This window comes from Zalophus californianus, chromosome 15, assembly GCF_009762305.2.
Source record: "Zalophus californianus isolate mZalCal1 chromosome 15, mZalCal1.pri.v2, whole genome shotgun sequence".
Taxonomy (NCBI): Eukaryota; Metazoa; Chordata; class Mammalia; order Carnivora; family Otariidae; genus Zalophus; species Zalophus californianus.
In genome coordinates, this window is record NC_045609.1 from 9,876,052 (window position 1) to 9,902,405 (window position 26,354).

A 26,354-nucleotide genomic window follows, 5' to 3' on the forward strand; every position below is an offset into this window, starting at 1 on the left:
TCCAGTTAAGCATCCAACTCTTGATTTCGGCTCAGGTCATGATCTCAGAGTTGTCTATACCTGCGTGCATACACATATTTAAATAAATTTGGGTTATAATAATGCATGTGTTTATAAATCCATCAATGGAACTGTCTTGTACATCAAAGACCTAGTTGTGGATCTATTCAACATAAATGCAAGGTGATGAGTGTACATGTTAATTTTAGGATATCTCCAACAGCTATAATGTGATAAGAAGATGTATGTGCTTCTATCTGTGACAAATTCACATTCGCTGTTGTTGCTACTGTGCTTTGTTGACTGATTTACTACTGACAGAAATGATAAATTTTGGTTGCAGGTCAGTGAAAATAACCCATCCATATTCACGAACCTACTGACACCTAGTTCTTGGACCTTAGGTTAAGAATGTTGTAGTAAATCAAATTAGAATAGGTGAGGTTGGGAATATGGTATGTTTAGAACCTCCTAAACTAAACATCACAGCTGTTTCCTTTGAGAATGTTCAAGGTAGGCATTTGGGATTTTCAACAATTAGTAAATGTAACAACCACCCAAAAGGGGCTAAAATACATCGCTTTCCTTGGAAAAAAAATTGACTATGATTTAACACTCTTATCTGAATATAAGCATAAAAATTCATGAATAATCATAAACAACCTATCGACAGGAAAATTCAATAGTAGTTATTTGAGGCATTGTCTAGAAAACTTAGTAGAATGTGTGATTCTCATAGAAATTTGGCTTTTTTCTCACCTCTTATGAAATAAAGATGTTTTGAAGAGTTGTGACCTCCAATCAAATATATTTTACAAATTTCCAGATAAAATGGGATCAATTTCATTCTCAATTACAACCCAGAATACAGGCTAATTCAATTGTACTGAGCTTACTCCTTTAAGTATCTTGCGGGTGGCATGACTTCTAAAACATATTCAAATCATTGCCATATAAAGGGAGATTAAAATAAAACCTTTATTTGTTTTTGTGGTTAACTGTTAAAAGTTACTTTGAGGGAAATCAGTGTAGTGAGAGTGGCCTTTTAATAATTCTAAGTGCTTAACAGAAGGTAAAATTATATTTTATTTTTAATTTGAATTACATGCTTTCTAACAGAAAATAAACTATGCTATATTTAATGCTATAATTAGGAACTAAATTATTGTCTTTTCTTAGTGATTTTGATGCAAGACTCCTTGCCACAGAAAGAAGAAAGTGCCTCAGTTAAAATCTGCTAAGATATTCTTCCTTTAACACTGCTTTTGGGTACCCGTTTTGCAAATTATCACTATTTATGTACACAAAATAAGTGCTTTTCTTTACCCATGTAGAAACATTAAAAAAGCAGCCATTTCCTGTTAGAAGATGCGATAGTGGTAGAACAGTTAATTATGTCAATGTTCAGTGACTTGAGTTCCACAATTTTCAAATTTCTTACTGCAAATATTAGGTAGATAAGGTATTAATATTGAATATAAATAATAGAATCTGTTAAAAATCATATTTATCTGTCTCCAGTCTGCCTATGCTTTCCTGAAATTGTTAAGCAAAGGTGCAATATTTAATGGGACTACCTTATAAATCAAACCAAATATTACGGGAAAAAGAAAAGAGAAATGCTAGGCAGAATACAAAAATGCCTCTAACATTTCAGATGTGAAGCCTTTAAAGAAAGACCTTCACTAAGGTCTCTGAACATCCACTGCATGTCCAGCCATGAGTTAGAAAAGGACAGTTTTTACCTTCAGGAAACATACAGCCCCGCTGAGAAAGTAAAATGTCAGCATGGCCACAGTTTCACTTCTGGGCAGTCCTTACTAAATGTAAGACCAACACTGAGAAATGGGGACATGATATGAGGAATCAGAAAAAATATCCGGTGTAAAAGAAGATATCAAATAATATGCATAGAATATACGAAATAAGAAATCACCTATGACTCCACAGTTTCGTGGCCTAGATTCTGGAGCTTGGGCCAGTGCCCTATTTTCAGAGCTAACCAAGATCCCAGACCTGTCACGTTCATTCATTCATCCAATTGTTCTTTTATTCAGGCCATCAAATATATAATGTATTTGTGCTGAGATGGAGGGGTCAAAAGACAAAGTCTGTGTCCTGATAAAGAGGGGATGGAAAATATGACAAAATAAGTCATAGAAAATATGTGATCTAGAAGCCGCGGCGGCTGTTCTCCGGGGAGCAGGCGTGTGGCCCTTTCCCCGCCTTCTTTTCCTTCCGCTGCCAGTGAGTGATTCAGGCCATGCGCTTCCCACTGCCGCCCGCTCTGCCTGCCATCGGAACTGGAAAGCCGAACGAGTTGTGGCCGTCGAGCAGCTGGCGCTCCCCTTCCTCCTCTCCTTCTCCTCTTCTCTCCTTCCCTCTCCTTCCCTGGCCCGCCGCCCGGAGGCCTGAGACCGCCGAGCCCCCCAGCCCACGCCGCGGCCGACAGGAGCTTCTTGTTTGGCAGCCGCTCCTCTAAAACGTTTAAACCAAAGAAGAACATCCCAGACGGTTCTCACCAGTATGAACTCCTAAAGCATGCAGAAGCCACACTTGGTAGTGGCAATCTCCGGATGGCTGTCATGCTTCCCGAGGGGGAAGATCTAATGAATGGGTTGCAGTGAACACTGTGGATTCTCCAATCAGATTAATATGCTTTATGGAACAATCACAGATTTCTGTACAGAGGAAAGTTGTCCAGTGATGTCAGCTGGCCCAAAACATGAGTATCATTGGGCAGATGGAACAAACATAAAGAAGCCTATTAAGTGCTCTGCGCCAAAGTATATTGATTACCTGATGACTTGGGTTCAGGACCAGTTGGATGATGAGACATTATTTCCATCAAAAATTGGTGTCCCATTCCTGAAGAATTTCATGTCTGTGGCAAAAACTATATACTCAAACGCCTCTTTAGGGTTTATGCTCACATTTATTACCAGCATTTCGACCCTGTGATCCAACTTCAGGAGGAAGCGCATCTCAAGACATCTTTCAAGCACTTTATTTTTTTTTGTCCAGGAATGCAACCTTATTGATAGAAGAGAACTTGCACCACTCCAAGAACTGATTGAAAAACTCACCTCAAAGGACTAATAAAAGGATGAAGAGCTGTGCAAGTTGTTCCTCAAATGAAGTGTGTGGAGTGTAAAAAAAAAAAATGTGATCTATAAAATGAGACAATTTGTATGCTCAGATTTATTTCTTTTTTTTTAAAGATTTTACTTATTTATTTGAGAGAGAGAGAGAGAGAGAGAGAGCATGACAGGAGGGAGGGTCAGAGGGAGAAGCAGACTCCCTGCTGAGCAGGGAGCTGGATGTGGGACTCCATCCCAGGACTCCAGGATCATGACCCGAGCCGCAGGCAGCTGCTTAACCAACTGAGCCACCCAGGCGCCCTGCTCAGATTTATTTCTAAGGGGCAAGTTTCAACCTCATAGAGGGAAGCAAATATTAATTTAGTTTTCAGATTCTTGGGTATTAAGGCCACATGAAAAAGATTTTATGTAAGTGAATAGAGCAGGAAGTATCACATTATTTGTATTCTGAATTATGATTTTCCATGTGATAAGAAGGTCTCACTGCAAGGTTGCTGAAAAGCCATAACACTAACTGTATAGCTATTTAAAACAAACAAACAAACAAACAAACAAACAAACAACCTTCCTTCATACTAAGAGGTCCTTTACAAATATCATGGTGAAAAAGAAAAAGGGAATGTGAAGAAACATGGGACATGAATTGATCTGATAACCACAATGGTGTTACAGCTGATGGTTTCCCTCATGGAAAGGGATAAACTATCATTTCAGTTGGCGCCAACTTCCCCCAACAGCTCCTGGAGATGGGCATAAGAGCTTTCTTGATTAAAATATGTTAATCTTCCTATTACTCTCTGAGGAGTGAATTTGAACAGAGTTCCTAACTTTGGATTTTGAAAGTAGAGAAACTTAAAGTTATGGAAATTAATTGCCTCTTTCCTAGGTTGTCCAACCTGATTCCAGTAGACTTATTTATCTTGCCAGAATGGATACTACATTTTCCTTTCAATATTTAGACTCTTCCTTTTCCTAAACCAGCATCCCTGAAGTATGTGTATCATTAACCAAGGCCTTTTCCAGATTCCAAAAAAATTAATGATTGCTCCATTCTTCCAGTCACCCCAGAATAAAAACCAAGTTACTATTGTCCCTCTGATCACCATATTTAATCCATTGCCTACTCATGCAGAGTTTATACCTGCAATATTTATATAATTATACCGATTATTTTACTGTTTATTACTTTGTATGGCAATAATCTCTATATTATGCTTCATCTTTTGTAAGAGAACAAGATAAGTAGAGAAAAATACTCAAGAATATAAGCATTGAAAGAAAGATTTTTGGGTAAGAAACACCAAAGTCAACGCTAGAACTTGCTGATTAAGAGGCAGACATGCACATCAGAAGTCAAGTGACAGAATGAGACTCAAATATTGGCTCTTCCATTTACTGGTTTTGTGAGTTTTAAAGATTCAACTTCTTTGATCCTCAATATTCTCATCATTATACTGAACAATGATGAAAATAATGCCTACTTCAGAGAGCTGTTGGATGAGTGAAGGAGAAAATGTATGTTGATTGCTCAGCACTCTTCCTGACATTTAGTAAGAACTTACAAATACTATTGTTTTTTTTTTATTGTAACTGTTGTTGTTATACACAAATAACAGTGTTGAGCTGAAGCCTGCTCACACAAGTACTTCCAACCATTACTTCAGTGACCTCATATTGGTAGCTTGAAATTAGAAGTGGTAAGGATATTTACACCATAGAAATTGGCAAGTAATAAGAACCGGTTTTGTTTTTGTTTTCCTAGAGAACCTACTGCTAAACATTTACTAGCAAACCACTGGTGTTGAGTTTGTTGATGTTGTGTTTTGATATAGTTATCCTACATAGGTCAGAGATAAAACAATGGACAAGTGAGTGAACAGGATGAGTTCATACCTAGTATAAGTTACCCAGGAAATGAAGTAGGTCCTCAAACAGTAAGCTAGACCTGAAAGCTAATGCTTAGATAGCTAAGTGGTTAGATCCTTCCTTTGACTTGGATTATGTTCAGATGTGTAATTTTGATGATTACCAGAAATCTAGTAAGTTTCAGTAGCCTGTGAGCTAGGTCTTCTTCTGTGGATCACAAGCTGTCATATTTTATATGCCACTTTATCCAGATTTTACACTCTGTATCAACTTGCAGACTGACTAGTCTTCAGTAAATTATTTCTTGATTGTTCCAGTTCTGTCTCTGCCATGCTGGGGGTCTGTGGAGAAGGAAACTCAGGTGTGTACTCCTGGGTCAGAGAACAGAGGGGCAGAAGTGGTATCGGTTGACCACTGTAGCTACAGGAGTGGTAATCACAGAGTCCCCAAAGGGAGGGTGAACGTTGGGGAGTCATCCTTCTGACTCTTTAAACAAGAAGATTCTCTGTCAAATACCAAGTTCTGTTTTGTGCTTTAATTTTTACTAAGTATTTTTTTTCTTATACTAGCAACACTTTAATTCAGGCTGTTACTTAAGCTCTCATCTTGTTTGTGTTGTTATAATCTCTCCCTATATATTATATATATATATATTTATTCTAATATTTTTTGTTCTAATTCTTCCTATGCCAACTTATAAAAGAGAGAATGAAAGAGAGAAAGAAACTTCCTATTAATTTGTATTGCCTAAAATATTTTATACAAACAAACTCATTGGTCTGATATTCAGGATTTTTTCCCAGTGTGGTTTTAATCTGCCTTTTCAGATTTATCTCCCATTTGTTCTCCTATATACCATGCAAAGAAGCCAAACCATAAAGTTATTTTATTTTGGTACATGATTTGGACTTGCTAAAAAACCAAAATTCAACTGAGTAAAATGTAAAGATCTCATTGGTTTTATTCCACAATTCATGAATCAGGCAGTGTCCAATCTGGCAGACAAAAAGGAGCTCTGAGGAGCTGTGTAAAATGAAAGACTTTCATAGGCAGAAGGGAGTGGGAACGAGGAGGTTACAGGAAGCTAAAACGTGGATTGGTTATCGCAGGATTACTTTCGTTTAGGGAATGGCAGAGGTTTATCAGACAGATTACCTAACACTAGTGCCAATGAGGTAGTTACTGACTGGTTTAAGATTCCATTTCTGAGAGAGCCAAAACTGTAATTAAGTTAAGTTTCAGTTTAGTGATATGGAACTTAGCATAAGCAACTCCATTTTGGGCCTCTTGCCATGTTGTTACAGACTTCTGTGCTCCATGCGGTTCGTATAAGGCTATTTCTTCTACTAACATACCCTTCTCTACTATCTCTGCTTGTCACAAAATTTAAAATTTGTACCACACGCTTTATGTTCCAGTAGTACCTTTCATCATTTTTTATAATGAATAATTCTCTATTTAAGGTTCAAAGACGCTTAACAATTTGTAAATATTTGGCAATTGTTACATTTGGTTTTGTATTATAATTCTTGGGGAATGATTACATTTGGACAGAGGGACAGGAGACAAGATGGAAGAAATCAGCACAATTCCCTTTCAGACTAGAGACCTGTCAAGGAAAGGAATGCAATTGATTCCAGACCTTGTGGATAGCTGGATGGCTAGACACAGAGCTCAGAGTATGTGGAATGCTCAGATGAGATTCAGGCAGGGGTCAGTACCAGCTAGCTTCTTTCTTTCTTTCTTTCTTTTCTTTTCTTTCTTTCTTTCTTTCTTTCTTTCTTTCTTTCTTTCTTTCTTTCTTTCTTTCTTTCTTTCTTTCTTCTTCTTTCTTTCTTTCTTTCTTTCTTTTTTCTTTTCTTTCTTTCTTTCTTTCTTTCTTTCTTTTTCTTTCTTTCTTTCTTTCTTTCTTTTTTCTTTTCTTTTCTTTTCTCTCTTTTCTTTCTTTCTTTCTTTCTTTCTTTCTTTCTTTCTTTCTTTCTTTCTTTCTTTCTTTTTCTTTCTTTCTTCTTTCTCTTTCTTTTAGAGAGATAGAGAGCATGTGCATGCATGTGTGAGTGGGGGGCAGAGGGGCAGAGGAAAAGAGAGACTCTTAAGCAGGCTCCATGCTCACCATGGAGCCCAATGCAGGGTTTGAGTTGACCTGAGATCATGATGACCTGGGCGGAAATCAAGAGTTGGATGCTTAACTAACTGAGCCACCCAGGCGCCCTGGTACCAGCATTTCTAAATGAGGGTGGAGTAGGGGAGGTAGCCTGTGACATTGAGGATCCAAGATAAGACAACCCTTAAGAAGCTAATTATCATCAGAAAAATAATCAGGATGCAGCTTTTCCCATACAAGAGGATAGAAGAACCAGGCCAAATATCTGGGTGGAAATCAAAGTACAGCCCATATAATTTCTGTGTTTGGGCAAGCGTGACATCAGAGAAAGAGGACTAGGTGAGCTTTGACCAATGTGAGCATTCAAGGTGTACCTGCCTTCAATTCTTAGCAAAACCTTAGCAGTGTTCCTGAGCTCAGATTTGAGAGGTTAACTCAAGACACACCAGAATAAAGGGAGAAAACAGAAGGTGAATTGGGTCTGAAGCTTTAATGTACACACTGCCTCTGTCAAGATTAGCTCAAGAACAGGAAAAACCTGAGCCAACTGATGTGTATGCTGGAGGCATCTAGGCTGCAGACCCTCAGGTTGTAAGACTTTGATGCCTAATATTCATTTAGCTGTGTTTTGAACCTATAGAGAGTAACAAGTTACCTCATTAATATGTCCGTTGCTTAACACGCCTAAGACCTTGCATATAGAAGCTTCTCAAAAATATAAGGATTAGTCAGGGGTACCTGGGTGGCACAGTTGGTTAAGTGCCCAACTCTTAGTTTTAGCTCAGGTCATGGTATCACGGTCATGAGATCAGCCCCACATTGGGCTCCATGCTCAGCACAGAGTCTGCTTGAGATTCTCTCTCCCTCTCCCTCTGCCCCTCCTGCTTGTCCTTGCTCTCTTTCAAATAAATAAATCAATCTTTAAAAAAAAAGGATTAGTCATCGGATAAGGCATTCTGACAACACATCTTCGTTATACAGTGAAGTTCAAGACCTGAGTCCTGTGCCTCTATTGCCTCATCTCTAAAATGTGGACAATACTTTTTATATTGTAGGGTTATTGTGAGATAATGTATATAACAAAATAAAAACACCTATTAATATCATCATCATAATCCCTTTTTTTAAAATTCTTATGCTTTTAAGTGTTAGTCCAATTACAGTAGAGATGAGATGTCCCTATTGTATTTTCTGTTCCATGGATTGAGGATAAGATTGCTATTAATTATTCATAACAAATTTACACTTCAATCAAAATTGTGGTTATTTCTTTGAGTTGCTTATAATACACAACCTACGTAGATTACAAAAGATTTCAGCCTTTATGCTTGTTTTTAATAGACGCTCATATTCAGTGTTAAAACAGTACATCTACATTAAATGTGACATTTTTTTCAATTAAAGAAGAAAAAGTATAACATTTAAAGGTCATGTTGTTTGTATCCTTAATAAATACAGTAAAATAAAATGCCAATCTGAATATTTCATTAAGTAGGTAAGTTTGCTAGGCTGTCATTCTCAGAATTTAATTTAGAAGAAAACATCCACATTTTTCTTGGATGTTATCTCTTATAAAATTACTAATACCGACTGCAGTGAGTCAATTTAATACAGAAAACTAGTTAAAAAGCATAGCACTGTCATTCGTGAAGGCTCGCAGCAGCTCTGTGACGAGAAAATACATTGAAAAATAAATCTCTTTTGTGTGGGCTAGAGTCAATGGCTACCAGAGTCTGGGGTTTATCCAAATCTTTTGGATGATTGTTCATTTGTAAGAGAATTGGTAAATTCTGAAATTTATATCTGAAGAATATTCCTAAAGGTCTTTAATTTATCCATATGCTCTGAGTTGGACAGAACTACCAGTATATTCCCAAATGTGAATAATCAGTTAAAAATATACTTATATAAAAATACATTCTTGTTAATAATATTATTTAGTTTTCAGAGTTCAACGAAGACTTCCAGACCAGTCTTTGCAGCTGGTTCCTGTATTGTCACTACCTTTGGGGCAATCCACTCGTAATTTGCTCCCAGGTTTTGCCTCAGAAGCAAACATTTCTTCAGCCCACTGGAAGTTATATGTTGCAAAGTCTCGTCAAAGTCTGGGAGAGTAATTGTATCTCCTTGAATGTGATGCTATTAATTAAATTACTGAAAACAATTATAATAGTAATAAAACATATTGAGGTATATGATCATAATGGTAATGAATTTGAATGCTTATGTAGAACAGGCTTTGTGTTAAATGCTTTTTGTGCATTATCTCCTTTATTTGAATTCTTACAGTATTTCTTGGGGAGTAATATTATTATTAATTTATTTAACAAATATTCATTGCATCCCGAAATACCTCATTGGTATCTGGAGGTGAAAAAATATGCAAATTCTCAGTAATTCTGTAACATCATATAATATCTAGTCTATAATTTTTCATTCTCCCAAATATTTTCCCCCACCCCTCAAATCAGGAGCAAATTAAGATTCTTGCATTGACTTTTTCAATCTAAAAAAATCTGCTTCTTCTTTTTTTTCACTTTTCACATTAATGTCCTATACTGAAGATAGTGGGAATTTAAAATTCATATTCAATCATGATACCAGCTCACATCCTAGGCCAGAGTCAACTTCTAGTTTTTGATCATTAGGTAGAGTTGTTTTCTGTTCTCTTCTTTACAGACGGTTCTGCTATCCTTGGCTCCAAGATTTATTGAGAAAGTGAACTTCTACGTTATTTTGATAATGGGTCTAACTCTGAAGTCTCATCTCCTGTATTTGTGACAACATTCAGATTGCAGCTCCAAATGCTTAAATCCAGTGCTGATAACCACATGAAACTTTTGGCTTGATCTGATCACCAACATTCAGGTGCCCCCTTCCTTGATGAAGCTTTTGTGACTTTCCGTTTTTTTCTGGGATTCACCCAAATAAATTTTAAAATTTAAATATTTTATCCAATATTTTATTGTGCTTGTAGTGGGAAAAAATGCTTGATTCATCAGCATAGTCTGCTATTTTTTATGCAGAATTCTATTTTCTGTTTTATTAAACATTAGATTTATGAATAACAAGTAGATACCCTTTGGTTAAACAATATTAAGTGCAACGAGAACTTCATGGATTAAGATATGTGAAAAGAATGAAAAAATAATTAGGGAACAAAAGCATCAAATAAATACTTAGATGTTTTTAGTCAACAACAATAGAAATTATGGAAATGATTTTTTATTTAGGTTTTTGATGCTTTGAGTCCTATTTACATCAAGAAATTTAACCTAGATTGGGATTTAGCATTTGAAGTTTCAGTATTTGTTTGTATACATATTTACATATGCATTTGCACATGCACGTTAAATTCTTTCCATCCTAATTTTTGTGAATTCTAAATACTTTTTTTACTTCATTGAGATTTCATCCAAAATTTGGCATACTTCCACTTGATTAAGAAGTTGCTGTAAAGAACTTGTCCTGGATTCTGCATTTTTTATATGAGCATTCTATAATTGCTATGTCTAAATTAAATTTTTTTAGAAGAAAGTAACAATCTTAGCAAAGATTTATTGGTAATAGAGACACATTTGCACATCCTCTTTGGATCACTTTCTCATATGAATACAGGTGAGGTTAGCTGTGTCACATGGATTATTTTCATAATTTTATATGTCTCCTAGCACACTACATTCTGTTAAAAGAGGACTTAGCAAATGTTCTAAATTATTTTTCTTTTAAATATACTACCTTCTACATAAATATGTGCTGGGAATGGAAATGATATTCTAAGATCAAGAAAATAGGCAGGGCACCTGGGTGGCTCAGTTGGTTAAGCAACTGCCTTCGGCTCAGGTCATGATCCTGGAGTCCCGGGATCGAGTCCCACACTGGGCTCCTTGCTCAGCAGGGAGTCTGCTTCTCCCTCTGACCATCTTCCCTCTCATGCTCTCTATCTCTCATTCTCTCTCTCTCAAATAAATAAATAAAAGCCTAAAAAAAAAGAAAATAGACAATGTACTTAACAGACATGTGAAGAATAGATCAGATCCCAAACACGAATCCATAAAAATATAATTTTATTGCAATAACCCCAAAGAGTAATTTTGGGAAAGAATACCACAAGGTGCATATGAAAGATTATTTCCTCTCAGGGTTTCGACAAGGTAAAAATAAAATAAAAAGTGGAGTAGCTCAGGTAAACAGTACATAAACTAATCTGTGAAAACAATAAAAAACTTCAAGTACAGGATACTTAATATGTCATAGGGAAAATAAAACAAACAAAAAGAACAGAGGTGATATGAGCAAAAGTTATCCAAGTGCTTTCACTAACTGAAATTGCTCTCCCTTGACTAGCCATCACTCTACTTCCCAAATCATGTCCCCTGATCTTCTCACAGTGTATGAATATGCTCTATGGGGAACCATCATCATGATGTGTTTATTTAAGCTCTGAATGTAAGAAAAAGGACATATGGCACCTCATCTCATTCCCTATCACTCAACTCTAAAATGTAATGCTAAAAAACAAAGCTGCTCAAACCAGCCATTACAATTCTATCTGCATTTTTGAAGAAAGCAGTTTGAAATTAGACCTTTCTGCTCTTTGAAGTTATTTTAAGGTAGAGAGTTCACTACAGATTCAAAGAAACATATTTAAGTGTACAGGAAAAGTTATGTATTTTTCACATATTTCTCTGAGAATTAAAAATGGTATGAAATAATTCCAAGCTATTCAAAATTCTATTTTAATTAAAGAAGTAAACCATAGCAATTCAAATTAAAATAAATCTCCTCACTCAAACCATGGCCTGATTCCCTTCCTGAGCCCTAGAGGAAAGGGTGGATATGTACACATAGGGAGTCAGTGGAGTCATTTTATGAATGATTTTTTTCAAAAAATTCCCAATAATAAATGAGATTAGATAAGACAGTTAATTTAAATTTTGTACCAATTACTTTTTAGAAATTGCATAAGGTTATAAAATTTGTTTTATCACGTGTGCAGTATTAAAAATTCTCCATTTTTTTTCCGTGAGAATATTCTTCTAAAGATTTATTTATTTTAGAGAGAGAGAAAGAGTGAGAGAGAGTGTGAGCAGGGGGAGGGGCAGAGGGAGAGAGAGAAGCATAGAAGCAGACTCCCTGATTAGCACGGAGTGGGGCTTGATCCCACAACCCTGAGATTATGACCTAAGCCGAAATCAAGAGTCGGATGCTCAACCGACTGAGCCACCCAGGTGCCTCACTTCCATGAGAATATTTTAATCACCAAACTGCGCTTACTTTTAAGCTCTCATGATCTCTTTTATTTTTTAGTTTAACTTTATTTAGTGAATTTTAAGGTTGGTCCAATTACAAAAATGCAATTTATTAAAAAGGTAAGGCCAATATTAAAACATTTCCTTCCTAACATGTCCCAAAATGTCACTAAACTTTAGAGGTAAGTACTATGTAAATCTTATACCCTAGTGTTAATGAACAAATTAATCTTATACTATGGTATAAGAACAGTGAGCTTTTCTTTTGACAATTGCTAGCAGTAAATATTTACATGATCACAGAGTGAATTGCTTTAAATTTATGGTCGCACTCTACTATTTTTGCCCGCCCACAATGTCCTCTATTCACTCATTAAAAAATAATTTACTAGGGGTGCCTGGGTGGCTCCGTTTGTTAAGCCTCTGACTCTTGATTTCAGCTTAGGTCATGATCTCAGGGTCGTGAGGTTGAGCCCTGCCTTGGGCTCTGTGCTCAGCAGGGAGTCTGCTGGAGATTCTCTCCTTCTCCCGCCTCCTCTGCTCCCCCCTCTGCTCTCTCTCTAAAACCAATGAATAAATCTTCAAAAAAATAATAATTTACAAAGATCTGATGGGGTATGTACTTTGCCAGGCACTGTAGCTACAAAAGTGAGAAAACTCATGATCATAATTGGGTTGACAGGCATCCAGGAAGTCAGTGGTCATCTTGATAGGTCATCTTGATAGGTACTATGATCATATCAGTACCATGTTCAGTGGGAATACAGAGGAAGGTCTAACGTGGTCTAAAGGACTCAACGTAGGATCTGCAGAGGATGTGTCATCTTTGCTGAGACTAAGATATCTTCTCTCTCTCTTTTTTTAATTTTATGTTATGTTAGTCACCATACAATACATCATTATTTTTTTTTAATTTTAAGATATCTTCTCCTACGATATCTTTCTGTGTGTGCTTGTGTATATTTTAATGTTCTCAATTATAACTTAAAATAAAAAGCTAGACGTAAATCTCTGAAAAACAAAACAAAGCAACTGGCAATATTTAGGATGATTCCATAGGACTAAAAAGGACCATTAGATGTTATTTAAATGGAGAACACTCAGATATTCTAAAGCCATGTAATTAAGAATTGATAATAGAAAAACATTGATGAGAATTGAGTAACACTATGATTCCATTCCCCCCCATTATCACAACAACAATGTTTAGTAAAATTCTACTTACTGATTTTTAAAATCATTTTTTTTTACCTCCATAATTAATTTGAAGGTGAATTTGTTTGGAAACTTTTGATTATATGCTTTTAGCTTGTCATGTTGTACTGTGGAAAGAAGCATAACAATTTTTACCTTGAGCTAGGACATTTCTGCATACGGAAGCAATATGCTTAAGAATTACATAGGTAGATAATGGGCTGTGAAGAAAGAAATATAAAGTAAATCTAATGATGCTTTTACTCTTAATGGTCTATAATCACTTCTTTATAATTTTGTTTATTCATGAAAGTAAATTTCACTGACTGCTATATTCAACGTGCTGTGCCAGGTAAATGGACAAAGGGAAAAGACCTTGATATTTATATCAGGATTCTCTAATTTGTATCAGCTGCAATTTGGATCTGGTGACGAATATAGTAAGCAACTTCACTTAATTGTACCTCTTCCTTCTGTTTTGGTTTTGAACATGTGATGAAAACAAGGCTTGGAAGCAAATATCTCATCAGAGCCTTCCCTCATGACCAGAATGGAAGTGTACCTACTCTGTGACATGATACAGACGTTTGATACTGACATGAACCCAAAACAATTGCCCTCAAAATGGTTTAATTTGATGGGGTTTTTTTCATCAAAAACCAGATTTTAAAAAATTAACTCAAATCGGGAATGTCAAATGTAGTCCTGAGAGGCATGGTTATTAAAATAAAGGGCTAAAAAATGGGTTAATTTGTAGTTCTTGTTTTGTTGACCAAGAAAGGTCATACATCTTTTTCACATACTAATAAGCCTTTTTTTTTCCCTCAGAAAGATTGTTCTGAGAACATACGACTAGTGAATTAAAGTGTTATAAAACATTACAGATACCTCAATGTGTTGATGCCACTACTTCTGTAGGAACTTTGCATTTGTTATAGAATATACATTGCTCTGAGCTTATAATGATTTTTATAGTTTTTTAGCTGGAAGAGAACTTGTTGTTTGCCTACTCCCCTAACTGCCATCTGAAGAAACAAGTATAGCCATGTGGCTTGTGCTGGGTTATAAGACTAATGAATGGCCCCTAGCAAGAGAGGTTCCCAGGACTCTTGACTCCTTATTAAGCGTTCCTCTGAAGGCCAACCTGTATCAGATAGTAGAAAGTTCATTCTTTAAAAGTTCCCTGTTAGCCTCAAAAGTGAAATATAGTTGAAAAAGATTTCCTTGTTTAAACAATGCATCGCACTGCCCACGAAGTATTTTAACTGGAAACCTGTTCAATGATTCTCCTGCCATATGATGCTGTCTTGATTTTTGCAAATTCAACTAAAGTCCTAACAAGTACCTGTGTTACTCAGTCTGTAAAAGCAACAGGCATGTCCCTATTTGGTAAGAACCAAGATATTTTATGAGTGAGCTCTATATGATTTACAAGAGCCAGTTGGTTCTCTCCATTCCTTGACATGCAACAGCACTTTCTTTATCAAGGGATAGTAAGTACCGGATCCAAGTTCCCCTCCTAACTTTGCATTCTGTACCTTCACCCTCAAAGCCATGGCAAACACCACTAATCAGCCTTGGACCCTGTTTGCCTCAGTCTGGACGTAGCCCATTTCTTAGCCACGCAATGCTCTAGGAAGTCCCAAGGGATGAAATGAAGCTGCCGAATGACATCCAACTTGTTTACCATCCTGGCCCTAAACCCTTTTGCTCCACACCCTGGCCCTTATTCTTCTCTTTCCCCCTCCTCATCTGTATTTATCTTGGAAGACACTGGAGATTTAATAGCTTGGACTTTCTTAGAATGTACACAAATTAATTTTTTTTTGACATGATGGTATTACAGAGCCATGATGGTACAGAGTGGCAATACAATGCTACATTTCTTCATTCCTTTTACTCTGTTCATTGTTATGTCTTCATTTCTATTAGTGATCTGGCAACAAATAGTTTCCTCTTCCCTTGGCATCTGCCAGTTGTCCTTCAGATCTCTGCTTCTAATTTCCCCTTTCAGATATTATAAGCTGAAAAGCAGCAAACTAAACATGTTGTGTCTTTACTAAACTAGTAAAGGAAGTATCCACACGCTCGTACGTGGTCCAGGTAGAAGGATGCATGTGTTTGGGGACTGCTGTTATAGAAGCCCTTCTTTTAAGACCTGGGTATAAACTGGGTTGTGGTGCATCGTATGGAAGATTAGGCCAGATTAAATGGAACCACTCAGCTCTGTCTCTTTCCTGCACGTGTCTGTTATAATTCAAACATGATTCTCCTGAGAGCAGAAGCCAGTTGTTGGTCTTCTTCAGTGACCACAGATGAACAAGAGATAAGCAGGTTGGCCCGGAAGTGTTTATAGGGATTATGGCCAAATCAGATCTCCAATCTATTTTCAAAAAGAGAAGCCCCATTTTGGTTGAGCTAACATCTGAAAACAGGGGTGAGGAGCAGGCAGGATTGGAGGAGCAGTGTCAAGTGAGAGCAGTAGTTCAGGTGTTGTACAGAAGGTCTCTCAGTCAGCAGAAGACTGCAAACATGGGGGTTTGGCATATAGCTGTTACCCCTGGATATAGGGGCCTATTATCTATCTGTAGAGTCAGTTTCCCAGTTAACTTGCCATTCTGCTGTAATTTTCCCAGATTTGGGGCAGTAATCATGGAGTATTTGTCAGCGCAAGCCTTCAATGCATTCTAGCCAGCACCCGATCAGGATTAAGGCACTGGGTTGGCCTTTGGCCCAGCGTGGGTTGAACAGTTTTCATTTTACCTGCACAGTTGTCTGACATTTGTTTTCCACCAGAACTAAGTGAGTTATTGGGGCTTGGCATTCTCCTTCTGAGTTGCATTCTTGTTTGGAATGGTCTTTGATTTCAAATTCATTAATGAGCTCTATGATGCACCCACTCAAAATATCTCCCTGGAAAGCTGTTCATGCTGACCATGGGTGATAAAAGTGCTGCCATCTTGAAATTTCTCATCCAGCATGAAGCTCAGAACCACCTCCTCTCTGCTTATTATGATGCTATCCATGGGATATCTGCCACTTTTATTGAGGAAGCAGTAGCAGTCATTCAGGTTTTCCAACACTTTCTTGAAAATAGTCATCATCTTAAGCATTATGTTCTCTTATAAAGGTTGTGAATATTGATTGTGTTTCCCCCAAAATGCTTCCATTGCCTTTTAAGAGTGTAGATGGACACGTTTGGTGAAGCACCTTTTATTACCCCGAGTCATGGAAGAGGGGCCTCTCCTTGAAATGCTGCTTCTTCTGGATGCTTCCAGATCCTTCTTGTTTGTTTCCTTTTGTAAGGTGTAACTGGAGATACCAACAGTACCAGTGGTGGCTTCAGAATGATTCTGAGTAGAAAGTGGGTATCTCCATTCTGCAGAGAGTGCTAGTACTGAGTGCATTCTCAAGCATCTTGCAGGTGGAATGCATCTCTTCTATTAGGGCATGCATCTGGTCACTGTCCGACCAAGTGCCCTGTTTTCATGGCCTGAATGGCATCCGGGACTGGATAGGATAGGTTTGGCAACATGCTGCAGTCACGGACCAGTGAAAAAACCACAGAGTGGTTTGTAGTGGAGTGGACGGCCATTTAGAGCTAGAAATGTGATGCACATCATTAGGGTACAAGGACCAAATTTTAATAATTTGGGATATTAAAGTCTTCCAAGATGATTCCTCGTCTGCACTTTAAAAGTCTCTGCAATGACACATGACATCTCATTCCTCCTCTCTGTAAAGTTTTGTTCTCTTTACATTTTTCTCATTCCAATCCTAACACAGATGCTAGACAACACAATAAAAAGCTTAGATAACTAGTTACTAGAGCAAGTGGGCATATATGGTCTGCCAAATCCCAGAATTGACTCCACAGTACTGTTTACCAGCTTAGAAACTCCTGTGTCTTAACTTAAGATGGATAGTTTGTCTTCTTCAGGAGAAAAATGATAAAAGAAAGATGGGATTTTAGGGAGGCCTTTCTCTCGGACATCCCACTGAGCACCCCTGTGCCTGGGAGGCAGAGTGTTGCTCTCTACCGCAGTCTGGCTATTTCTCACGAGCCCTTTTCTTCCCAAACATCTGCAACAGGGATCAAGAGCCCAGGCCAAGGAGAAATGTGGCTAGACTAGACGAGAGAATGCCCAGGAATATACTGTATCCAAGGACCAAGGTGATGGATGGCCAGAGCCCTGCTCTTTGACCAAATCGTGGCTCTTTTCTTGTACTGACCTTTTCAACCGTGGTGCTGGCCGCTGCTCCTGACCTTGAGCAGTTTTCCAGGACTGAGACCCTCTTTGCCTTTCTTGATGCACTTCTAGGCTCTGCTGTAGATGTGTACTGCTACAGATTCTTGCTAATCATTGCTGCGTGGCTGAGAATGCCCCTGAGCAGTGTGAACAACAGACACTCAAATCAGTGTGACAAATCAATCACTTGTTTCTTTCCTAATATGAATCCCCCTCCTTCCACCCCAACAATACCACCAAATTAATCAGGAGCTAGACCTTATCTGAGAAGAGATAGTGTTGGCCAAACCAGGCAAACTGTTAATGTGCCAACCTGCTGTCATTGATTGCAGACAAAATTTCTCCAGGAAAAGAGTAATCATATCTTCTCCAATATTTTAATCCAAGACCTAGTGCTTTCTCTCTGATGATTTTACAGCTTGTGGGAAATGTATTTAGAATTTGAAAACAATATTCAGAGAGGAAAGATGGACTGCATTCTTATTACTGTCATTAAAAACAAATGCTTTTAGTTATGTATTGTAATGACTGTAATTCAGGTTGTTGTAAGCTGCTTTAGTTGAGTTGCCTCTAAAAATACATACGGAATGTATTTGATGATGTTTATTTCATATTTCTGGCAATATTTTGTGACCATCTGCCAGACTTCATGCTCTTACAAGCAGAGGTATTTTGTGTTTCACAAGACCAACTAAGTACCTTTGTTTCAGGGACGATCTAATCCTCCTTGAGAGAATTTGGCTATACAAATTCTCTTATTTTGGTGAAGTACCCTTTCTAAATTATTTTGTTTATTGCACTGTGCCAATTTCATGCAGTCTAAGTACCAATTACTTTTAGAGTGAATTCCTTTGCTCTTAGTTATTTTGAAATATTAGAATAAAATTACTGGAAACTTTCATTGAATTGCATGCTTCCAAAGAAGGTAAAATGTATTTCTTATTGCTATTTTATTTTCCTGCTAATGGATATTAACTTCTGTTTTCTAACCTGTCTCTTGTATGGTTGATTAACAAAGAATAACAAATTGACTGAATTTGGAGAAACTGTCATGGACAGAGTAATTTGTGAGAATTTAAGGAACTTGCGATGTAAAGATGGGAGGAATGTGTTGAGCCAGAGAAGATTTGGTAATATTTGGTAATGTTTGAGGGATATTTGATTACTGTGGGGATTTTTTTTTTCTTTTTCTTTTTCTTCTTTTATTGGGGGGTGGACAGAGGGAGAGGAAGAGAAAGAATCTCAAGCAAGCTCCATGCCCAGTGCAGAGCCCAGTGTGGGGCTTGAACTCACGACCCCGAGATCATGACATAAGCCGAAACCAAGAGTTGGACGCTTAACCAGCTGAGTACCCCTACTGTGGAGATTTAAGCCAATATGGCAGGAGATCAGTATTTACTTCAAGAAACTTCTCTGTTTATGTAGGGGAATCTACTTAAGCTTTTGAGGCAAAAATGTTTGTAAATTCATCTGAAACAAACAAGCAAAAATATATTCATCTCATACTCTACAACCAAATACATTCCAGACCTTTTAAAGTTTTTGAAAAAGAGAGGAGGAGCAAGATGGTGAAAGAGTAATTTCATCTGGTCCCTGGAATTCAGCTAGATAGTTATCAAACCATTCAGAACACCTACAAACTCAACAGGAGATTGAAGAAAAGAATAGCAGCAATTCTGTGAACAGAAAAGTGACTACTTTCTGGAAGGTAGGACGCGCAGAGAAGTGAATCCGAGGCAATATTAGTGAAGATAGAACGCGGGGGAAGGGAGACTCCGTCAGCCACTACCGGCAAGTGATAGAACAGCGGAGCACAAAATCAGAACTTTTAGAAGTCTGCTGTGCTGAGGGACATCACTCCAGTGGCTAAGCTGGGAGTGGAACCCTCGCTGGGACAGTGTGATCTCAGGACCCTCAGGGTCACAGGACCAAGGGTGCCTGAGTGCGGCAGAGCTCCCAGGTACTGGAGCAGGGAAGCCGGCTGCAGAGACGGAGCCGAAGAGTGGGCTATCAGCTCGGGGTTGGCATAAACCATGATCTGCGGCACAGTCATGCCACTTCTCCTCGAGCAGGGACCCAAAAAGTGGCAAATCAGGGGAGACTCCCCTTCCTCCCCAGGAGGAGCAGCACGGGAGCACACCACAGGAATCTGCTGGGTTTGGAGACTCCAAACGGGGTTGTGAGCCAGAGATAGAAATGCTCATTCTCAGGCCGGGTGGGCACGGAGTGTGGCCAGAGACCAAGGAGACAGGAATGATTGATTGCTTTTCTCTGGGGCTCACTGAGGAGTGGGGCCCAGAGCTCTCGGCTCCTCTGGGAACAGATATTGGGAGGCCACCATTTTCATTCTCGTCGTCCAAAGCTGTACGGAAACCTTGCAGGGAACAAAAGCTCCAGAGAGCAAACCCAAGCAGATTACTTAGCCTGGCCCCTGGCAAGAGCAGTGCAATTCCCCCTCAGGCAAAGACATTTGGGAACCACAGCAACAGGCCCCTCCCCCAGAAGATCAGCAAGAATAGCCAGCCAAGACCAAGTTTACCAATCAATGAGAATGGCAGAACTCCAGCACTAGGGGAATACTGCTCATAGAATTCACCACTTTTCCCCCATGATTCTTTAGTCTTTCAAAGTGAATTTTTAAAATTTTCTTTGTTTTTTTTTTATCTATTTTTTAGTTGCTTTTTCTTCTTTCTTTTTTCAACCAACATCTTATCAATTCCTTTTTTAAAATCTTTTTTAATTTTCATTTTTACACTTATATTCTATCCCTTCATTGTATTTAACCTTATTTTTTGTGTATACACACACACACACACACACACACACACACACATATATGTGTGTGTGTGTTTTTCTTTCTTTAAGCTTTTGGGATACAGTTTCTTCTAACAGACCAAAATATACCCTAAATTTAGTGTATATGACATTGTCCCAGTCTCCCGCCTGATCACATTCTTTTTTTTTAAATTTTTTCATTCTTTTTTCAACCAACTTATCATAACAATTCCTTTTTTAAAATCTTATTTAATTTTCATCTTTGCAGTCATATTCCATCCCTTCATCATACTTACCCTTATTTTTGTATATATTTAAGTTTTTCTTTCTTTAAAATTTTGGGAGACAATTTCTTCTAACAGAACAAGATACACCCAAAATCTAGTGTGTGGCTCTGTTCTATTAACCAGCCTGATCATATTCTTTCTCTTTTTTTTTCCTTTTCTTTTCCTCCTGGTTTCAAGTCTCTTCTGATTTGTTTAATGTATTTTTTTCCTTGGGTCGTTGTTATCCTTTTAGCATTTTGTTCTCTCATTCATCTATTCTCCTCTGGACAAAATGACAAGACAGAAAAATTCACCTCAACAAAAAAGAACAATAAGCAGTACCGACTGCCAGGGACCTAATCAATACAGACATTAGTAAGATGTCAGAACTAGAGTTCAAAATGACGATTATAAAAGCACTAGCTGGGCTTGAAAAAAGCATAGAAGATACTAGAGAATCCCTTTATGGAGAAATAAAAGAACTAAAATCTAACCAAGTCGAAATCAAAAAGGCTATTAATGAGGTGCAATCAAAAATGGAAGCTCTAACTGCTAGGATATATGAGGGAGAAGAGGGAATTCGTGTAATAAAGAAGACCAAATGATGGAGAATAAAGAAGATGAGAAAAGGGGAGATAAACAACTACTGGATCACAAGGGGAGAATTGGAGAGATAAGTGATACCATGTAGCGAAACAACATTAGAACAATTAGGATCCCAGAAGAAGAAGAGAGAGGGGGACAGAAGGTATTTTGGAGTAAATTATAGCAGAGAACTTCCCTAATTTGGGGAAGGAAACAGGCATCAAAGTCCAGGAGGCACAGAGAACCCCTCTCAAAATCAATAAAAATAGGCCAACACCCTGACATCTAATAGTAAAACTCACAAATCTCAGAGACAAAGAGAAAATCCTGAAAGCAGCTCGGGACAAGAGGTCTGTAACCTACAATGGTAGAAACATTAGATTGGCAGCAGACCTACCCAGAGAACTGGCAGGCCAGAAAGGATTGGCATGATATATTCAGAGCACTAAACGAGAAAAATAAGCAGCCAAGAATACTATATCCAGCTAGGCTGTCGTTGAAAAATAGAAGGAGAGATAAAAGGCTTCCAGGACAAACAAAAACTAAAGGAATTTGCAAACACCAAACCAGCCCTAAAAGAAATATTGAAAGGGGTCCTCTAAGCAAAGACGGAGCTTAAAAGTAACATAGACCAGAAAGGAACACAGACAATATACAGTAACGGTCAACTTACAGGCAATACAATGGCACTAAATTCATATCTTTCAATAGGTACCCTGAATGTAAATGGGCTAAATGCCCCAATCAAAAGACACAGGGTATCAGATTGGATAAAAAAAGAAAACAAGACCCATTGATATGCTGTCTGCAAGAGACTCACTGTAGAAGCAAAGACACCTCCAGATTTAAAGTGAAGAGTGGGGGGCACCTGGGTGGCCCAGCTATTAAGCTTCGGCCTTCAGCTCAGGTCATGATCCCAGGGATCGAGCCCTGCAGCGGGGAGCCTACTTCTCCCTCTCACACTCCCCCTGCTTGTGTTCCCTCTATTGCTCTTTATCAAATAAATAAATAAAATATTTTAAAAATCTATTTATAACCTAAGGGGTTAGAAAACCATTTACCATGCTAATGGACACCAAAAGAAAGCTGGGGTGGCAATCCTTATATCAGACAAATTAGATTTTAAACTAAAGACGGTAATAAGAGACGAGGAAGGACACTATATCTTACAAAGTATCTATCCAACAAGAAGATTTAACAGTTTTAAATAACTATGCCCCTAACATGGGAGCAGCCAATTGTATAAGCCAATTAATAACAAAATCAAAGAAACACATCAACAATAATACAATAATTTTAGGGTACTTTAACACCCCCCTCACTGAAATGGACAGACCATCTAAGCAAAAGATCAACAAGGAAATAAAGGCTTTAAATGACACACTGGACCAGATAGACTTCACAGATATATTCAGAACATTCCATCCAAAAGCAACAGAATACACATTTTGCTCTAGTGCCTATGGAACATTCTCCGGAATAGATCACATCCTAGGTCAAAAATCAGGTCTCAGCCAGTACCAAAAGATTGGGATCATTCCCTACATATTTTCAGACCAAAATTCTCTGAAACTAGAACTCAATCACAAGAGGAAAGTCAGAAAGAACTCAAGTACATGGAAGCTAAAGAGCATCCCACTAAAGAGTGAATGGGTCTACCACGAAATTAAGAATAAAAAAAATTCATGGAAACAGGGGTGCCTGGGGGGCTTAGTCATTAAGCATCTGCCTTTGGCTCAAGTCGTGATCTCTGGGTCCTGGGATCGAGCTCCGCATTCGGGGTCACTGCTCCACAGGAAGCCTGCTTCTCCCTCTGCCACTCCCGCTGCTTGTGGTGCCTCTCTTGCTGTGTCTCTCTCTTTCAAATAAATAAAATAAAAAAAATCTTTAAAAAAAATTCATGGAAACAAATGAAAATGAAAACACAACTGTTCAAAATCTTTGGGATGCAGCAAAGGCGGTCCTAAGAGGAAAGTATATAGCAATACAAGCCTTTCTCAAGAAACAAGAAAGGTCTCAAATATACAACCTAACCCTACACCTACAGGAGTTGGAGAAAGAACAGCAAATAAAGCCTAAACCCAGCAGAAGAGCAATAATAAAGATTAGAGCAGAAATCAATGAAATAGAAACCAAAAGAACAGTAGAACAGATCAACGAAACTAGGAGCTGGTTCTTGGAAAGAATTAATAAGATTGATAAACCCCTGGCCAGACTTATCAGAAAGAAAAGAGAAATAACCCAAATAAATGCATAAATGAAAGAGGAGAGATCACAACCAACACCAAAGAAATACAATTATAAGAACATATTATGAGCAACTATATGCCAGCAAATTAGACAATCTGGAAGAAATGGATGCATTCCAAGAGATGTAAAAACTACCAAAACTGAACCAGGAAGAAATAGAAAACCTGAACAGACCCATAACCACTAAGGAAATTGAAGCAGTCATCAAAAATCTCCCAACAAGCAAGAGCCCAGGGCCAGATGGCTTCCCAGGGGAATTCTATCAAACATTTAAAGAAGAATTAATACCTATTCTTCTAAAACTGTTCTAAAAAATAGAAATGGAAGGAAAACTTCCAAACTCATTTTATAAGGCCAGCAATACCTTGATCCCCAAACCAGACAAAGACCCCATCAAAAAGGACAATCACAGACCAATATCCCTGACGAACATGGATGCAAAAATTCTCGCCAAATTACCAGCCAATAGGATCCAACAGTACATTAAAAGGATTATTCGCCATGACCAAGTGGGGTTGATTCCTGGGCTGAAAGTTTGGTTCAACATTTGTAAATCAATCAATGTAATACAATACATTAATAAAAGAAAGAACAAGTAACATATGATCCTCTCAATAGATGCAGAAAAAACATTTGATAAAGTACATCATCCTTTCTTGATTAAAACTCTTCACAGTGTAGGGATAGAGGTTACATACCTCAATATCATAAAAGCCATCTATGAAAAAACCACATTGAATATCATTTTCAATGGGGAAAACTGAGAGATTTCCCTAAGGTCAGGAACATGGCAGGGATGTCCACTTTCACCACTGCTATTCAACATAGTATTAGAAGTCCCAGCCACAGCAATCAGACAACAAAAAGAAATCAAAGGCATCCGAATAAGCAAAGAAGAAGTCAAACTCTCACTTTTTGCAGATGATATGATACTTTATGTGGAAAACCCAAAGACTCCGCCCCAAAACTGCTAGAACACATACAAGAATTCAGTAAATTGGCAGCATATAAAATCAATGCACAGAAATCAGTTGCATATCTATACACTAACAATAAGAGAGAAGAAAGAGAAATTAAGGAGTTGATCCCATTTACAGTTGCACCCCAAACCATAAGATACCTAGGAATAAATCTAACCAAAGAGGCAAAGGATCTGTACTCAAAAAATTATAGAATACTCATGAAAGAAATACAGGAAGACATAAAGAATTGGAAAAAGGTTCTATGCTCATGGATTGGAAGAACAAATATTGTGAAAATGTCTATGCTACCTAGAGCAATCTGCACATTTAAAGCAATCCCTATCAAAATACCAGCAACTTTTTTCAAAGAAATGGAACAAATAATCCTAAGATTTGTATGGAACAAGAAAAGACCCAGAATAGCCAGAGCAATGTTGAAAAATGAAATCAAAGCTGGTGGCATCACAATTCCGGACTTCCAGCTCTATTACAAAGCTGTAATCATCAAGGCAGTATGGTACTGGCATAAAAACAGACACATAGATCAATGGAACAGAATGGAGAGCCCAGAAATGGATCCTCAACTCTATGGTCAACTCATCTTTGACAAAACAGGAAAGAATGTCTAATGGAAAAAAGATAGTCTCTTCAACAAATGGCATTGGGAAAATTGGAAAGCCACCTGCAGAAGAATGAAACTGGACCATTTTCTTACACCACACACAAAAATAGACTCAAAATGGATGAAAGACCTAAATGTGAGACAGGAATCCATCAAAATCCTTGAGGAGAACACAGGCAGCAACCTCTTTGACCTCAGCTGGAACAAATTCTTCCTGGAAACATCACCAAACGCAAGGGAAGCAAGGGTAAAAATGAACTATTGGGACTTCATCAAGATTAAAAGCTTTTGCACAGCAAAGGAAACAGTTAACAAAACCAAAAGACAACCAACAGAATGGGAGAAGATATTTGCAAATGACATATCAGATAAAGGGCTAGTATTGAAAATCTATAAAGAACTTATCAAACTCAACACCAAAGAACAAATAATCCAATCAAGAAATGGGCAGAAGACAAGAAAAGACATTTCTGCAAAGAAGATATCCAGATGGCTAACAAACACATGAAAAAGTGGTCAATATCACTCAGCTTCAGGGAAATCCAAATCAAAACCTCAATGAGATACCACCTCACACCAGTCAGAATGGCTAGAATTAACAAGTTAGGAAATGACAGATGTTGGCAGGGATGCGGAGAAAGGGGGACCCTCCTACACTGTTTTTGGGAATGCAAGCTGGTGAAACCCCTCTGGAAAACAGTATGGAGGTTCCTCAAACAGTTGAAAATAGAGCTACCCTACAACCCAGCATTTACACTACTGTGTATTTACCCCAAAGATACAAGTGTAGTGATCCAAAGGTTCACGTGCACCCCATTGTTGATAGCAGTCTTGTCCACAATAGCCGAACTATGGAAAGAGCCTAGATGTCCATCAACAGATGAATGGATAAAGACAATGTAGTATATATATAGAATGGAATATTATGCAGACATCAAAAAAATGAAACTTGTCATTTGCAACAATGTAGATGGAACAGAGGGTATTATTCTAAGTGAAATAAGTCAATCAGAGAAAGATAAGTATCATATGATCTCACTGATATGAAGAATTTGAGAAACAAGATAGAGGATCATAGAGGAAGGGAGGGGTAAAATGAAACAAGACGAAAGCAGAGAGGGAGACAA

General features: G+C 37.9%; 1 pseudogene; it reads left to right on the forward strand.

Annotated features, from left to right (window-relative positions):
* The first annotated feature begins 452 nt into the window (after positions 1 to 452).
* On the forward strand, positions 453 to 3,099 carry LOC113920705 (annotated as a pseudogene).
* The last annotated feature ends 23,255 nt before the right edge of the window (positions 3,100 to 26,354 follow it).